Source organism: Ambystoma mexicanum, chromosome 4p, assembly GCF_040938575.1.
Source record: "Ambystoma mexicanum isolate Mex_15411 chromosome 4p, UKY_AmexF1_1, whole genome shotgun sequence".
Lineage (NCBI taxonomy): Eukaryota > Metazoa > Chordata > Amphibia > Caudata > Ambystomatidae > Ambystoma > Ambystoma mexicanum.
In genome coordinates, this window is record NC_090927.1 from 808,145,650 (window position 1) to 808,150,429 (window position 4,780).

The window sequence follows — 4,780 nt, forward strand, 5'->3', positions numbered from 1 at the left end:
ATTGTCCCCTCTTCAACAGTCATCATTTTTTGGGTCTTCCTGTCCTTCTCATACAACCCCCATAACTCCAATACATTCAATCTATTCTCCAATTTTGAACTTTTATACTTAGTTACGAGGAAAGTATGCACATTCTCCAACAAACCCTTATCATAAAACCCTTTCTTAGGCCAGGAATTAAACATCTTGCCATTTGTTTCCCTCAACCATTGTATTTTAAAATCTTCACCTTATATAAGGGAGCACCTGACATAAATGATTCAATGGAGTCTCCATACTCAAGACCAATGTAACTCAAACAAATTTTCAGAAATCGTGATATAAACCCCAAGAACCAAACCCACAGCACAAACAATCACTACCCACAAAAAAATCCCCTTTTCCTTTCCCTTTTCTTAAAAAAAAGAATTTCCCGCTCTCACTCTTCTTACTCTCCTTCACCACAACCGTTTCGACAATCAGACACTCCTCAGGCATACACTAAAGACAACATATTTATCGAAACAAACGCAGGCCAAAAATCCACTTTACTTCTCTGCGATTTCTCCTTTACTAGAGCATAATAAGGAGTGCAATGTTTTCCACTACAACAACAATATATCACTCGTCTTTACTAGTACAACACTCTCGACTGAAGTGCTGTCTTTTGCAGACTACTGGAAGATACCCTTCACTACTTTGACTAACCAAGAAAAAGCGAGGTGCGGCTCCATCCACACAATCAATACAAAGTAAAAGGTTCCCAAGGGTACACTCCAGAAAGGTATCTACAGGTGGTCTTGCCATAAGATGCCACCTCACGCTAAGGCAAGGGCTCCTGCCAACCAGACAAGCAACCTAAAGGGTATGTAAGGAAGGCATGGCATCAACTGTAAAACAGACACAAGTGACCACCACAGTTCAAGGGTGTTTATTGACCTTCAATAAGGGTTTGAAATCCTAAATCAACAGATGGGAGCAAGCTACAACCATCAAATAATAATAGGTCAGTCCTAGAGGTGTCTTGTCAAACTAAAAGGGGCCTATACTAATAAACCTATTGCCAATCCTTACGATAAATAAAGAAGTGTTCACAAAATGACATGTCAGAATGTTCAGGCCATTGGCCTCACTTCCCCATGTTTTCAGCATGGGCCAAGGCGGTGCACTGAGCTTAGCACACTTGCAGGCTTCTCTAGCACAAGGATACCATTCAATCATTAGCATCAAGGCCTTCTGCGCCAAGTCTCTCTGCCTTTTCACTTGCTCCTCTTTACCGTCACCCCTGAGTGGCAGTTCTTTCAGAGGGCCTGATGGGACAAACAAACAATACGGTTTTTTCCTCTTAGGCTTTCACAAGTACTCAAGTTATCAGGCGATTCACTATTCACCTTGGATCCCCCTCAGCCGGGCTCAGATCCCTTTAACACAATGCTCATAGGATATTCATGCATCCAATTTCTCAGGTGATTCACGGTTTACCCCGGATTCCTCTCAGCCAGGCTCAGATCCTCTTTAGCACACTGGTCAATGGGTCTTTCTATGCCGGGCTCAGACCAATTTCAATTTAACTTTTTAACACAAGATTGCTTTAACTAAAAGCTCTCAGCTGATCTCCCTCCGCCAGGATCGGACCAACTTCATCTACTTTGTCATCAACTGTTATCAACTTTCTTTACGCTATTAATATTGAATACTTTTGATTGTGCATTGGACTTTGCTTCGATTCACATTTCTTTGTCTCTCTTTCAGTTGGCTACCTTACAGATACTTTTGAATGAGCACACACACAGTGCTGGACCACTCTGTCTAAGATATCGTATCTTGGCTTCAAAGTTCAATCACTCATCTGCTGTTCAATTTTACTTGCGTTGATTATCACATATGCTTCATACAATGTTCGCTTCAGCATTCACTATACAATGTTGCCGCTTGCAACCTTGGCTTCAACACAGACCGGTCTGGTATCAGTTTCCCCAACTAACCGGCTGTGCTAACTTCACTGGCACTGCTTTGTTGTAGGAGCCAAGGACAGTACCACAGCAGCAAACGATTCTCCCCGCCTTGACTATCAACGCGGGAGAGCCCCTGGGTACTTCCAACACACAATGCAGGATTCTTCAACCTTGTTTCCTGGTCTTACATTTTCTATTCTCAAAGGTTCATGAACGTAACGGTTCCTCATCGAAAAGATCAAGGGCACTTGCCTCCTTGCAATCCCCTTCAGTTTTGCCTTCTTTCACCTTTTATTAAACTGCCATCTTCGAACTGCTGTTTCCTCGTGTGCTTCACCTCGCTCAGAGTGTGCTCTTGTGCTCCGCCTTTTATCCCTGTGGGGAGGGAAGTGTAATGGAAGTCAGGTGTGTGTAATGGTCAGTAATTGCATGACCCTGACTGACCATTGTATTGGGACATGTCAGGTATACAGCCCGGGTGTTAGCCCGTTTTATCTCATAGCGAGCTGTCTGTGAGATATTGTTTGTGTTGGGAAAGGGAGGGTGTCTGAGTTCCTAAGTATCCTACCTGGTATGAGGGGGTAAAGATGTTACAGGGAAGGGGATACTGCATCCCACCATCCAGTGTCCCACTCCCACTCCCCGAAGACCCCTCACCCAGGTGATCTTCTACACTGGTCCACCCCCAGGAACTGGATCCAAAAGCGATGGCCATGTCCTGGCCACCTGGATGACAGATCCCCAGGGACTAGCGGGTGAGACACCTTCAGGTTTCTCACAGGTATCAAGACTATCCTTACAATTGACATGCAGGTGTGGGAGACCACACCTCTAAAATAATAAACTAAGTAAAAGCTTAAGACATAGAACAATTCATTCAATCCTCCAAAAACACTCCCTCTTCCAACCTACTTGCCTCATCTAACCTTATACACACCTATCTTGCCCTATCCAAGAATTTAAAAAATGACCCCCTATTTCTTCTCTCCTGTTACCCTCTTGCTTTACCTGGCAAAGTTGCACTCTCATGAAAGTGAAACCTGAAGCGCTCCGACCTGGTGCTCCTTTAATCTGGCCTGCAAAGCCAGGAACAAGAACCATACCTCTGCAGGGAGTGACAGGCCTCTAAACAATATGGTACCTGTTGCCCTCCTCCTTGTCGAGCACGAAGACTGGTCCCCGCAGAGAAGATCCGCAGCCGAGCTGGGCAGACCAGAGAAACCGAATGTCTAGGAGAGTCTTGAGTCCACCCAGGGATGCCAAATGGTAGAGTGGGCCATTTGATCCCACATTTGGCATCCCTGGGAGTGGGCACACCCTTAAAGAGTGCGTACACGTTTTGTCTGTAAAGCAGGTTTATTGTACAAACAGGAAGGGGTGAGATGACATCAAAGAGTCAAACTAACCTGTCTCCCTGAACCACACAAGAAACATGCATTTTATACAATTTGCAACAGTTAAAACACTCCCCAAGGTTTTGTTACAGAGTCAATCCCCACACATGATTGGTTAAACCTATACAAGGTAACCATATTCCCTTCAGTTCCCACACTTCTTATTGGATACATTCATCTAAGCACCATGCCCTTTAGCTTATAATTGAATGTTTCATATTTGCACTACACCCCTCTCTGGAGCCTTTCCATATTTGATCATAGCCGCTTCTCCTAGTTACCCAGTATATACAACTTACAAACAATTTCAATTATCACAGGTTCCATCTGGTTAGAAACCATTACCCCTAACAAACACAACTATTCTATGAAAATACAATTGATGTGAAGAGGAGGAGAGTAAAACAAATTTCCTTTTGATCTATTGTTGCCGGTGTTATCGCCCAAGCATGTTGGTGTCCACATTTAATTCTAAACTAAGTGATTTACCATTCCAGCCCACATGGTCCAAACTCACACTTTGACAACTCTATTGAAAACCCATCATCTATCGGTTCTCTTTTACCTGCAAGTAGCCCGCAACAGTTTTAATTGTCGAGCCCTAAAATCCAGCCCTACCAGGTGGCGGAAACCCTCACGTGATTCAATAACAGACTCCTATAAATTTACAGGGATTGCATCTCCGCTTCACAATGCACCTAGGCCATAAAAAAAATGCCTGTCCAAAACTGACCATCTGATATTCATCGCAGCTACTGCTGTTTTTCTCCAACCTTGGAAAAACAGATCTGTATATTCATGCTGCCCAAAACCTATTTCCCTAGAGACCCCATGTATATGTGCCTATACATGTATGTTCAGGACTACTGCATTACCTCACACTGATTTTCCCATTGCAAATCTCCTACCTCGCATGCACATGTAGAGCTCCTCGCTGCCTAGTTGTTAAGCGCTATGTGGCCTGACACACCTATATTGCGTTTATATTCTATCAGCAGTTTTGACATTTATCTTGCTGCACACATGCAATTCGAAAATACAAACAACACTAAACATATGCATAGCTAATTCCCATTAGTTACAATGGATTCATGCTAAATTGCCACATTATGTCAACATCGCTGTCACCCCAGCCACCAATATGGCGCACGCAATTCAAAGTTTTCTTTACCTGTGGCACCCTTATCAACTATCCCAACACCTGTTTCATCAAATATGCCATTTTCTTTTTGTGGTTGAGTGGACAGTCTAAAGGCATTCTCTGTCGCAGTACATATGAGAAGAAACCAAACTGCTCACCTACCGATGGGTAAACAATATGACAGTATTTTATTATCTTTGCCTATTGCAGATTTGCATTTGTATATTGCATATGGTGTCATTATCAAGTCATATATGCGGTTCTCATTGAAACACATACTGTTTGAGAAAATATCCAATTTACACGCGTCT